We start from the raw sequence: 14411 nt of genomic DNA on the forward strand, positions 1-14411 counted from the left end.
ATTAGTTGGCAATGACAGAGTGATCCTGCCATCACTGAAAAATGTAACAGATAAGATTTACTACATCTATGAAATCAGAGTAGAAAGTAGTCTGGATAAAGATATTACTTTAGATAACACTTAGAACCTCATCCTAATAGAGTTAGGAAATATTATTTGCTTATGTAAAATGCATTTTGTATTGGTTGTCCTTGCTTTTAAAGTGTCTTTGTTGCACATTTTATAAAGTAATTACAATTAATTCTGCATAACCCTAGACTTAACCACTTCCTAACCCTAAACATATCAAATACATATCAAAATGTCAAAATAATAGTACATTGCAACAAGGGCAGTGTAACCTCATTTTCCACCATTTAAAAATGATTCAATTAATTGAAATGAATTCTGATTTGTATCAAATGAGGTTTACATCTATTTAAAGGATCTAAATGTTATAGTTGTCTCTCTGAAAAATGTAATTTTCTGATTTAGGGTAAGGATCAGAACATTTGTCTGGTAGTTGCTTGAGATTGTGGCATCAGTGGCTTCACTTCAAATGAATTTATGATTATAATGAGTACATTTCCAGGCTTTCAAAATAACAAACATAGTAAAATGTATTACATTAACCTTATGTTCATTAAAATGCAAGACAATGCTTCACAGAAAAGAAATGCATTTGAATATGTATGGATGAATAATCATATTTTGAGATATTTTGGAATGTACATTATTTAAAATACAGCAATCCACTAATTTTATTGTAGTGGTTTATGCAGTTTTGTTCAAACATCTTTATTGTCATTTTTATGATGTTTAAAAATTGGCTGGATGTGGTGTGTGAAAAAGGTTAAAGGAACAAGATTATTCACAAAAGCTTAAAAAATGACAAATTCCACTAAATAAAAGGTCTGTTGAGAGGAACTAAAAAGAAGAATGGCAGAAGTTGCCTAAAAATAAATGTGCCATGCTTGTAGCATCATGCTCAAAAAGACTTGAGGTTCTAATTGGTGACAAAGGTGTTTATTCATTTAAAAAGCAACAAAAATAAATGAGCTTTCAAATGAACTTCTTTCATGTAGGCATTATACTGTATTATTTTCAGAATTGTTTGGGAAATATATTAATTTAATTAATTTTGGAATACGGCTTTAACATATAATGTTGAAAAAGGGCACAGATTAAACTTTCCGGATGCACTATTTGTCAATTCCCACTCATTTCATAGCTATAATGGCAAAACAAACAAACAAACAAACAAATAAAAAAACAACAACAAAATAAAGATGACGATTATTATTATGATAATGATTATTGTTATTGTTTATACTATTTAGGTAAAACAACAAACAAAAAGCAAACAATGATTCAAATAAAAACTTAACAAATAAATAATGAATAATAATAATAAATATTACAACAAAATAAAACCACAACAATAATGAATATTATTACATGTAATAAAAATAATACGAAAACAACAACAAAATGTAATTATTAATAATACTAGTAATACTAAATATAACAACAAAACAACAACAAAATAAAGATGCTACAATTAAACAACAAGAACAACAACAAAAACATCAACAATAATAACAATAAATACAATAATCATAATAATAATATCAATAATAATAATAATAATAATAATAATAATAATAATAAAAGTAATAATTTTATGAAGCTAAAACCAGCAAATAAACAACAACAACAACAACGGTGATAAAAATGAAATAAAATATGAATAATAATAATAATTATTATATAAAAACATAATCAATAATAATGTAATAATAATAATAATAATAATAATAATAATAATAATAATAATAATAATTATTATTATTATTATTATTATTATTATTATTATTATTATTATATTTTGTTATTATTATATATGCTGTAGACAGTTGTACAAGTAAATTTAGTATCATGCTGGCGGAAGTAGAAGGGGGTTCAAGCCCACTTCATCCTCAGTTTTTTTTTTTTTATGATAGATGTGAATCTCAACCTCCTCCTGCTGGCCCCTCCCACTAAAACGCACAGAGAGACAGAAAGCGGGAGAGGTATTTAAAACTTTTTGAGAACTGTCACAGGCTTTGTCATCCCGAAAACCGTGGCGTTTGTCGCGGTATTAATTAGTATACAAACAGAAGTGTATACTCGCCGCTCCTTTATTGCACAAGCCGAAGGAAAGGTTACTACGTGAACTCCCAAAGAAACTTTTCTTCAGCACTAACTTACTGAAGATTTGCTGGTATGTCACTTTGTTTTTGCTATAGTTTTACACGTGTACATTTGCTATTTTAAGGGTGCTGTAAACGCAGTTTAGGACTCTTAAGAAGTGATTTGTTTTTAATCATCATGTTTACACTCGCATGCTCACTGCTCCGTTAGAAAAACGCGACGCGCAGAACTGACGTTATAGCGCTTCCAGTTTAATTCATGAAGTTTGTGTTTACTAAGCAAAGTGATGTTGGTAAAGTTCGTGCACAGATGTATTCAATAAGTTATTGTCTTTAATATATATTTTTATTTAAGTGCTGGCTCTGTGCAGATGTTGTGATGTGGTCAGGATGAGCTGTGCGTTTGAACTGTCAGCTGAACTGCAGTGTGCTGTTGTCCAGCAGAAAGACTCTTAATTCTCTTTTTTTCGTCTTCTTTCATTAACATCAAGTCCAACTCTTTTTGGGGGGATGAGTGGACTGCCCTGCACATGAATTTGATTTAATCAAATTAATGTACATAGCTCACATAACACAGGAGGTGCAGTCATGATATGGATCTCTTCCAGTTGCATGTAAAGACAAAAGCCTCTTCGCTTTACTAGTTGCAGGTATTGTGAAATTCTTAAACGGGCCGGTTAGTTTTAGAAATGACACCTTGGGGGATAGCACTATATGTGAAAAATCAAAAGTTGAAGGTGTGCAGTTGTCTTGGAATTGCTTTCACTGAATTTGATACTGTTGCTACTTGTTTATTTAGTAAATAAATATGATGTCTTATTTCATCATGCAATCATTTGAGTCATGGTGACTCTGCTATGTTTTTTTCATGAAAATTATCATGGTATTTGTTATATTATCTTCTGCAAAATGTTTTTATAAGGTTGCAAAGTCTCTTTTTGGTTGCAAAGTTTCTTTTTGGTTACAGTGCTAATGAAGTTGATGTTTTAATTTGTCACTTGATTGACAGGCATCAATTTTGACAGGACCTAATACTTCAATTTAATAATAAGCCATGTTATTGTTGAACTTTACTTGTGTACGAAAACAATTTTGGAACTGTTTTGTTTCTTGATGATGTCTAACATAAAGTTGGCTTTGAAGCAAACACACTTACTGACCACTGGTTTTACATACATTTTTGGTTTTATTTTGTAATCTTCTCAGGACAATTTAAAATAAAAGCGTTAAATTGTAATTAAATTTAAATTTGATGTAATATTTATGACATCTGATGACACCCCCCCCCCCCCCCACACATTTAATTGACATTTTTCGAAAAACAAAAAAATCTTAATGGCATTATTTATTCATTTATTTATTTGTTTGTTGTGTCTCATAAACTGTTCTGAACATAAGACAGTACCCGTTCTTGGTTGTTTGCCATCTGTGATGCTGCATTTAGCAACAGTACCAGTTTAGACCTTTTTTAACATTAGCAGTTCAGCATAGTGGATAAATTTGGGTAATATCTTATAACCCAGTTCATAACCCATTCTTCTGATGCTTATAGTCACACATTTATAAAATGAATGGCTATAGTCGAGACCATAAGTCTCTTTCATTATTACTGGCTGACTCATCTTCTTAAGGGGATATTTGTTGGGTTCATGTCTTTTTATGCCTGTCAGACATTAGATGATGTCTGCAAGTGTCTCACATGAGAAAATCCAGGGTTTACTATGTAGTGAATTCCTTGGAAATAATCTAATCAGAGCACTCAAAAGTACTTTTGCCTTAAGAGACTGTTTATTCTGTGATTATTGCAGTAGAGATGAGGTGAAGATTGAAGGTGTTTTCGTGAGGACAACAGGCTATTATGTGACTCAAGACCCCTGTGACATGTTGATTAAGGCTTTGAGGGTTCAGCATCACTCACTTCCAGCTTATTAGTTTCTGAAAAGACAGAGGAAGTTCTGTGCTTTTTGGAGGGAACTAAATTCACTGATAATCAGTTTTGCCAGTAATGTATTACTTATACTAAAGTAATACACTACTTGCTTGTTTCTTTTTCAAAACACAAAATAAAACAAAACAACCCCAGTTACTGTTTCCTATTTATTGAACATTAACAGCTCTCATGTCAATGTATAAAGAGAAATCATGTGCAGATGTGTTGTATGTGATGTGTAAACACAGACTTAGAAAAATGTACAAAAGCTGTCTAATTTTAATTTAAAGGGGGCGTATTAGTACTGTATCTAAGGGATCCATAATCACATCTTAAAAGTAATTATTAGTACCTAAAGGATTTATATAGTTGCTTAAAAATATGTAATAAAAAGTACAAAACAGTTCCTTTTAAAATGCCCCAGTGACAGCTATTGTGCCTTTGTTTCTGACAGTGCATGATACTCATTTTGAGCTTGATTATGGTTTTTGCTCATCTCGCTCGCACAAAAAAAAATAAAAAAAATAAATAAAATAAATAATAATAATAATAAAATAAAATAAAAACAATTCAGCATCACTGAAAATGCATAAAAACTGTGAAATGCAAACTCGGAATATTAAAGGGTCAGTTCACCCACAAATAAACAAAAATGACTCACAAATTACTCACCATCTAAGGGATCAAACCATTTGTTGAACACATAAAAATTCATTTGAAAGATACTGTAAACATATGGCATCAATACTAGCAAGAACAAACACTATGGAAGTCAGTGGTTAACAGTTTACAACATTTTCCAAAACATCAAACTTTTATGTTCAATTGTAGAAAGAAGCCCAAGCTGGTCTGTGACAAGTAAAATGTGATTAAGGGTTAGTAAATCATGAGAGAATTTTCATTTTTGGGTGGACTATTCCTTCAATTTCTGAAGAGTGTTAAACTTTTTCATGCAATTCAGAAAGGCAGCAACTCTGAAAGGTTCACTTCCTTCAGCCTGGGTGTTTATTCTCTTTACAGTCACAGCAAAATTCTCAGAGTAAAATTTACTCAGTTTAGATAGTATTTGGTCCCTCTCTAAATTGAGTAAAAGTTAAGCTAAGGTAAGCTAAATTGTCCATAGTGTATGAGTGTGTGTGTGAATGTGTGTGTAAATGCTTCCCAGAGATGGGTTGCGGCTGGAAGGGCATCCGCTGCATGAAAACTTGCTGGATAAGTTGGCGGTTCATTCTGCTGTGGCGACCCCGGATTAATAAAGGGACTAAGCCGACAAGAAAATGAATGAATGAATGAATGTTTTACTTTATTTCTGTCAGATGTTTATAAAAATCCATATGAGATTTATTGAAAAAAAAAAATAAATAAAAACCAACAACAAGGAAAGAAATATTATTTTTTCCGATGTCAAGGTCCTGGAGAAAAGTGGTTGACTAACTTGGGCTGTTTGACTCGATTTCCAGTGTTAGTTTTTCTTGGCTTGCTATGACAAGTATTAAGAGAGTAAAAATGATCAGATTGACTGTTCTTGTATTACTGTTAATAAGTTATGCATTAGTGTGACGCAGTGGCGCAGTAGGTAGTGCTGTTGCCTCACAGCAAGAAGGTCGCTGGGTCGAGCCTCGGCTGGGTCAGTTGACGTTTCTGTGTGAAGTTTGCATGTTCTCCTTGTGTTCGCGTGGGTTTCCTCTGGGTGCTCCAGTTTCCCCCAGTCCAAAGACATGCGGTACAGGTGAATTTTGTAGGCAAAATTGTCTGTTTGAGTGTAAATGATTGTGTATGGATGTCTCCTAGAGATGGGTTGTGGCTGGAAGGGCATCCGCTGCGTAAAAGCGTGCTGGATAAGTTGGTGGTTCATTCCATTGTGGCAACCCAGGATTAATAAAGGAACTAAGCCCAAAAGGAAATGAATGAATTAATTTTCATTATGTTTAACTTTACAAATTCTGTCTAAATGATTGTTTATCATATACAAGAAAGATTTCAGTGTTTTTCAAGAGAATGGACAGCTGTGGTTTTATACATTTATTAAACACACTTAGCTTCTGAATCGCTTTGGAGATAAAGACATCAATAACCAGCATATGCATCTCAAAAATGGTTAGAGATTTTGTTTGCTGCAGTGGAGAATCATATTACTTTCATCCATAGTTTCCAGCATGCACTCCAGGAAAAACAAACAAAAAACTCACCATAGTTAAGAAGCATACTGTTCTTCTTAATGGTGACATCCTAAAACACAAAACGTGTTGTTTTTAATTGCTGCAGTAAAAATGACTTATGGAATATTATATATTCCAAATTATACATGGAATTTGTAGAGTCTGACAGACATAAGGGCAAACATGTTGGTAATCTGTAAAGCTGCAGTTTGTGGAGTTGCTTAATGATCCTCTCCTCAGATTTTGAGAGATTTGATATGTTTCCTTTCAGTTGATTTCATCTAAGGCTGTGACTGAAGTCAGTTGTAGTTTTTTGTTTCTCTTCTCTGTTTCTGCTTAATAACAACAGTTGTTCGTCATCAGTGCTCACTTATCACTTAATTAATTCCTTCATTGACTCATTAACTTTGACTGTGCTGTTGAGTACCTTTTACTCCGTTTAGAGAGGGACCAAAAACACTCTTAACTAAGAAATTGTTTTTCAGAGGATTTTGATGTGTACACTTTTGGTTTAAAAAGGGCCTTACATTTATGCAATAACACAAACAAGCAAGCCATCCCAGATGAAAAAAGCAATGCAGTAATAACGTAACACTTTTAAAAAAAGTAAAGTTAAACATAATAACACAATATGATTTATTACAATAAATTTCAGTCATTTCTAAACATTTTAACCACATTTTGCGAGTAGTGGTGATGTGTGACTGATGATTCACAACTAGAGACGTACTGTATGAGTAAAAACTGCATGTTGATGCAAGTGTATGTGAGTTACTCTGCACGCTCTGATATGAGTCACAAGCCAGAGGTCACACACGCAGATGTGCAGATGTCCCATGTAAGTGTGTGCGTATATGTGTGCTCTGTGGTCTTAGCGGCGGCCCTGAGGTGTGATTTAGTGTGTGTTTGTGTGCATGCTGTGTGAATGAATGCGTCCGGTGTTAAAGATGCGAAATTGGCCCAGTGAGTCGTGTAGATTGATCAATCTGCATCACAGTTGGAGGTTGTGGTTTTGTTTGAGTGCAGCTGGCCACTTCATGTCCCCAGTGTGTCACAGTTTGACACGTGGCTACGCTCGCAGCCAACGCAGAGAGGATCCATTTGGGCCGACGAGCACATCTTCCATTATAAACATGTCAAAGGGGCCCTCGTCACCGTTCACTTACGCAAACGGGAAACCGCACTCTGTTTAGGCTGAATGGCTCAATCCAAATAAGACTCATTAACAGTCAAGAGGTTCACGTTGGACATCATGTTTTTTTTGTTTTTGTTTTTTTTCCTCCTCCACCTCTAAAGTGGCTCTAGATGATGTGCTCTACAGGTACCCGCAATTTCAAAAGAACCTATGCCATGCTTTTTGGCTTGGACAATGTAGGCTGGAGTGAGTTGTGTTTTATTTATACATGGCTGGAAATAGTTGCGGTGTGTTATTCTCTAGAGGTCATGCTGTATTCTGGTCTGTCCTCTCTCTCATGCTGAGATGGTTTCTGGTGAGACGTGGTCAAAAGTACCATAAAGACCCCATGAAATCAAAATCCTAGTTTTATGACTTTTTGTCCATGGCTGTAAGCTTTGACAGCATCTATAAACTAGTGCGGTTTTAAAAATCGGCATTTACAAATATAAAACTTTTTCCTTTAAAGTACAAGGATTAAAAAGGATTAAAAGGGTCTTGTTATGCTTTATACACTTTCAAGTTTTCTTTAGTGCATAGCTCATTGAGCATGAAAAGGTTATAAGTGCTTGAGTTATTCTGTTATTTTTCTGTGTGCTTTTGATATCACTGTTTTGTATTTGACAGCTAATGTGAAATAGAACTCTCATGGAAGAAGAACTCTTCTTTTGTGCTTGTGCTTCTAGTTGTGTGCTCTGAAAAAAGCTAAAAGGACAAAGTGTGTAGATGTGTTTTTGTTGTTACAGGTGTAACCAAAGCATGATCACTTGCATTTAAAGTAACATACAGAACATTAAAGTGTATGGGCATTAAACACAAAAATGATCTGTGAAGTATTTTTTTTGATAGATTCTTACCTATTTTGATCGATAAAGCTCTTCAAAGTCATATTAAGATTATAAATTATGCTTCACATTGTGAAAAAAAATCTTTTATGAGCTGTTAGTTTTGGGAAATTCTGAATGTTTTTTCATTGCCTGTGGGTTTGAGTCATGGTTTTGGGGACCCATTGTTTAGCATAATTTGCATGTCTCTCTTATCTGATGCACTTAGTTCAACTCATAAAATTCTCACCAAAATTGTTGTTCTGAATTAAGTCTGTAAAATTACAATGATCTCTGTTCTATGGCATCATTGTAAAAAACAATGTTTTAAGGAACCAATTTGAGAGGTGTAATTTAACCAGCTTTGCCATGACAGGATAGTAGCGCCGTTTAGGGTTGGGTCAATAGACAATGCCATCGTACATCGCGATCCACAGCGGTCTACTGCCTGCTGTCCACACAATACCACTGAAAATGCACATCACGTGACCACACACAGAGACACACACATTGTCATGCGCTCGACTGAGTTCCAGCAGTCCAGCAGTGGGTGTTTTAAGCACAAAACCCCAGAGAGCAGTGCATGTCAGACATACGCTGGATCGCGTCTCACTATAGTTGTTAAAGGTGATATATTTTGGGGATGAGCAAATTAGATCACACTGTATTTTGATGGTCCGTTTGTTGAATTTAAGTTACATTTCATCTACATGCCAACAAATTCTCATTAGATTATAAGTAGACTGTTAGGTTGGGGTTAGGGTTAGTGTTGGTGTCAACAGACATGTACTTGCTAAGTTTCTTATAGTCAGTAAATGTCTGTTGGAGGAGCAGTATCAACAGATAGTAAGCAGACAGTCTACTAATACTCAAGCGAACCATCAAAATAAAGCGTTATCACAAACTGTATTAAAACATATGAAAGTCATTGTACAATTTAATACGAACTAGCCCCTAAATCAAAAAGTTATGAATTGCTGTGTGATTGCATTGCTTCACACCATGCAACGGGCAGTGTGTTGTAGCATATAGCCTTTTTTGGCTCATATTTAGCTCTTTTGGCTGCAAAAATGTCTTCCAATAATTTAAAGTGGTGGACAATTTGGTGCATCTCTAATTATCAACACCAATAAAAGCAAGTTTTAACCCATTTTTGAAAATCCTGTAATAGTTTCTCTAAGAATGAGACAGCACAAATACCAGTTGTGGAGTTTGGATGTTCTCCCTGCATTCGAGTGGTGGATAAGTTGACAGAACCCGGATTAATAAAGGACTAAGCTGACAAGAAAATGAATGAATGAATGAATGAATGAATATCAGCTGTGGGGCAGTTGTGGCTGAATGATTAGTGAGTTGGACTTGTAACCCAAAGTTTGCTGGTTTAATTCCTGGTCCTAGCAGGAATTGAAGATGGGAAAATGAATAAACTGCACTCTCTCCATCTTCGATACCCAGCTGAGGTGCTCTTGAGCAAGGGCACCCCAATAACTCCCAAGGTGCTAGAGGCAATAGCTGCCCACTGCAAGGGCATGTGTGATCTCACTCCTCACTCAATATGTGTGTGTGTGTGTGTGTGTGTGTGTGTGTTTGGATGGGTTAAAAGCAGAGATCTAATTAAAGTGTGAGTAAAACCATATTCGACAAGGCTCACTTTTTCATCATTGTATCAACTTGTGACACAATCATTTCTGTGACGTAATATATTGCCCTTTGTGTTTAAATAAAATGTCTGTCGCCAATATTTCAGTCAATCTTACTCTGTTATCTTGTCTGCCTTCTGTCAGAGGTTGATGTGGGGCTTAGCCTCCTTCACCAGTCAAACAGAATGATTATTGACAGGTAAAGAGGTGGAATTTTTCCAGACATTATTTAGTCTTTACTATGATTTATATAGCCAGTTTGGAACATTAAGTACAAAAAAAACTTTCTTTCAAACCTTACATCTCTGGTGACAGCTGGAAATGATGCAAGCTAATGGTTAGCATAACTCACTATGTAGCCAATAGCCAACATTTAACCAAAATCTGTATGTGTGCTGCCATCTTTTACAAAACTATTTTTCTTTTTATTATTTTTTATTTTTATTTCTTTAGCAAACTGACATGAAATGTCAAACAAAGCCACTGGAGGCTGTAGTGGATTGCTCAGGGAAAATAAAGAACTATATATTTTTTATGTACTTTTTTATTTTTGTCTCGTTGTCTTTTATTAGCTTTAAAAAGGAGAAACCCTTTGAAATGTCTTGTCACAAAGGTTTTTTCAGTAGTAAACATGACTTATCAGGATATAAAATCAACTTCTTGGTCTAAGAACATCTTTTAGACATTCAATATAGCAAAAGTTAAAAAAACATCCAGTTTGTTATTAAACGAGTTCACACTGGGATGCATATTCTGCAAAATTCTGATTTCAGACAGATTACAAAAGAGTGTGGTCAAAATAAATTCTGACCTGCTTGAGAATGGTCTGTATCTTTCACTGAGACAGTCTCTCATTCTAAACTGAATCTGGATGGTTTTATTACTTTAAGGCACGCTTCTTCCTCCAGAGTAAAGTGGCTCTTTGAGTTCAGAGCGAGGCTGCGCATTAAACCATATGGTGTTTGCCACTCCACCTACACAGTAATAGTGTGGAGTAGCTACTTATTATGTTCAGTCTGGGGTCTGCTGCCTCGAATTTGCTAATGCCTTTTCCAGACTGTTTCTGAATGTTATGGTACTATATCTTTCTAGAAGTAGAGGGAGAGATTCGATCTTTCAGCATGGAGTCATATAAGGTGATTGGTCTCTAAACTGAAACAAAAACACTTTATTTTTATCTCTAATCAAAACTGATCAAGTTATATGGAGTCACAGACCTACCCACATGCTGGTTGTTTTAGCTCAGAGTCTACATTGCCTCCTCCACTCACTGAACTGCTTTTAGTGATGATCATAAAGCTCAGATGCACTTTAAAAAGAGACCAGTTGGCTTTACTGAAAAAAGCTAGGAAATCTTTTACCATACAATTATTAAGTAAATAAACTATATGCATAATTATAAAAAAATTAAGTCAACCTAACAGTTACAAGTTACGAGTTGACTTCATATGTGTAGTATATATATTTTTTGTTTTATTTTGTATTTTTATTATTTACATTTTTTTGTTTAGTCCCAACCAGCACAGCAGAAAAACAATTAGTCAAAGTCAAGTCAAGTCAATCCTTAAATAAATTAATTAAGCAGCTTTACATTGATGAAAAAGAATTAAAGCCATAACAATATTTCAAATTTTGGAACAGCATATCAGGCAGTGAGCAGAGCAGTGGGAATGGTGGTGTAGTTTCAGAATAGATTCAGACTGATTAAGTTCAAACTCCCTCAGTTGATGAATATGGAGTACGGTCAACACAGGAGCAAACAGGTGCATACAGGCAATGGAGAGTTGTGGTCATTAAACAGGCCAATAGTCAAAACGCAGGCAGGCAACGGTCAACACAGGAGCAAACAGGTGTATACAGGCAATCCAGAGTCGTGGTCATTAAACAGACGAATGGTCAAAAGGCAGGCAGGCAACGGTCAGTGCAGAAGCAATCAGGTGTGTACAGGCAATCCAGAGTCGTGGTCATTAAACAGGCGAATGGTTAAAAGGCAGGCAGCAGACAGAAATAAACAGTAACAGTAAAAACCGGCAAGGCAAGGAAAACACGTTGTAAAGTTCATTAAACAGTTAAACAAGACTCAGCACTGATGCATTTGTGTGTGTGCTGTTTTTAAAGTCCATGTAATCAGTCCTTGATTGTCCTTCGGCTTTGTGTTTGTGGTGTGCAGTCAGCAGAATCCGAAACTGGTGCGTATGAGTGGTGCATATAATAATATGAATATATATAATGATAATGATCCATATAATGGCGGGATTGTAGTTCTATTGCGATCTGCATGTTTACCAGTGATATGCAAGGATTAGATCGCTGGTGATTGTGACACAGTCTGTTAGTTTTAGGATATCTATTGACTAGTGTGATCCAAAGCAGTGACAAAATTTGTGTTAGAAAATATAAAACTGGTATAAAACAACTATAGCGTGCGGTTTTTCGTTTTTACCTAAACAGATCCTTGATTTATTTCACATCACTTCATATTTCAGTATTCTCTCTAGTATTTGACAAGCACCGAGCTCTTCAAGATGCTTCTCATTGACTGTTTCTCAATTCCAAGAACGCAAAGAACGGACTTATGTTCTTGTGAGAATCTGTCTTGCCAATTCGCCTCAAAAGAACGAACTTGGGAGACTGCAAGAACAGAGAACGCTTCCTGTGAGAAAAGAGATGCTGCGTTCTTCCTGATGGTCACATGACATTCACGTGTTTTTAACTGAAAATTATTTAAACATTACAGCATTCATACATCGATTTATTGTTTTTCCCATTTCACAATATATACTATGCAAATAGACATTACAAATATAAGTTGCTTAACAAAAATTAAACAGATTTTAATATGAATTTCCACAAATAAGCACCCTTAATGTGTTTAGAGTAAAATCTTTACTAAGATTTTTTTATGGTAATGCTTACTTTCACTGTTTCGTTTAGGGAAACTCCTGAGAAAAATAAGCTATATCTCTGAACTTTAATAAAAAAAATCTATATAAAATGCTACACTTCCCAGCTCCAGTTGCAATAACTTCTGGGACTTCTAGAGCGAGTTCAGTGCTCAAGTTTGCATCGGTACGTCCTCAATATCAAGAACACATACTGACAACGACTCGGTCCCAGTCATTACCCTCGCTGGCCAGCAGAGGTCACCATCCCCGGACTATTAACCATTACGTCATCCACTTACACTGATAGCCTACACAGCTGAAGCGCATCCACTTGATCACCCACGCTCAAGCTTATAAGCAGCACACACACACACTCAATCATTGCGAAGTCTTCTTCTGCCCCGGCTAACACTACTGAGCGTTTCTCTACCCTGCCTGCTTTCCCATTGCTTACCTTGCCTTGTTCTCCGACCTCGTCCTACCAGCCGCCTGCCTTGTACCTAAGCCTGATTATCGACTTTGATCCTAGCCGCCTGCCTTGAACTCTAGCCTGGACACTGACCTTGATATTCGCCGCCTGCCTCAGACCCATGCCTGAACATTCATACTGTGATTACTTGCCGTTGATCCTTCAACGTAAAAATATTGTGTTTGATGTGAGTTTGCACACGCATTACATCTGTGCCCTTGTGTTTATTAAACTGTGTTTAATAAATTTACTGCAAATGGATCCCTCTGTGTCAGCCCCTTCGTTACACATACAGGAACTTTCATGCGTCCTCTGTTCTTGGGTTTTGAAACTGAACTTTTACAGTTGATGATGTTGTTACACGAGTTTGCAGGAATGCTAAAGAACGCATATTGAGAAACAGCAATTTGCTCTATAATTGCAATCCCAAGCACTCTCACTGGCAGAGCTGTGAAAAAAAAGCGCTATTGGCTGGAGCTACTCTTTGTCACACCCTTTCTTTTTTCAGTTGTGATTACGTCTAACATTGAATTAAAAATGCACGTTACAAAGCACTTCACAGGCCCTTTAATGATTTGATTTGTTCTGTTTTGTGTGTGGAAGTTTGTAGAATAAGAAAAAAAAAATCTGGGAGATTGCAAGAAAGCCGAAAAATTTGCATATGCAAGAAATAATACTGGAATTGTGAAAAAAGTAAGAAATGTGACTACAAATGTTATAAAGTCTTAATTACCTTCTATTCCATGATTAAAGGGACCTAAAAAGCTTTTCAAACAGTTTTACCCCAACCTGGTCAACAGAAAAATATATTTTTTGTCATTTTTAAGAGCTCTTTCATACGTTTTGATTTTTGTTGTGCCACTGATAATGTCCTCTTTGATATAAGGAGTCCAAAGTGCCTCTGCCCTTAGTGTGAGAGTGGCCAGAGAGGTGGACACCAAATCAAAAGCAGAGGGCACTGGCTTTGGGGGCCCTATGCTGGAAGTGCAATATTTGTTGAGATCCTCCAGAATGACTTCCCAGCCTCAGCAGCTGCCCGTGTGTGAATGGCTCTTTGTTCCTGCAGCTGTTTGCAGAGAGAGAGAAAGAGAGAGAGAGAGAGAGAGAGAGAGAGAGAAAGAGAGAGAGTAGGGTGCTCTCCTCACACTACTGAGAGTAG

General features: G+C 35.8%; 1 protein-coding gene across 1 annotated transcript in view; it reads left to right on the forward strand.

Annotated features, from left to right (window-relative positions):
• The first annotated feature begins 2071 nt into the window (after nt 1–2071).
• The window catches only part of tgfbr3 (transforming growth factor, beta receptor III), a 208422-nt gene continuing 196082 nt past the window's right edge, over nt 2072–14411 (forward strand). The window contains 1 exon segment of the mRNA NM_001311172.2: nt 2072–2242. The gene's annotated coding sequence lies outside the window, so the exon portion shown is untranslated.

The sequence above is a fragment of the Danio rerio genome, chromosome 6 (assembly GCF_052040795.2).
Source record: "Danio rerio strain M-AB ecotype USA chromosome 6, GRCz13ab, whole genome shotgun sequence".
NCBI classification, from domain to species: domain Eukaryota; kingdom Metazoa; phylum Chordata; class Actinopteri; order Cypriniformes; family Danionidae; genus Danio; species Danio rerio.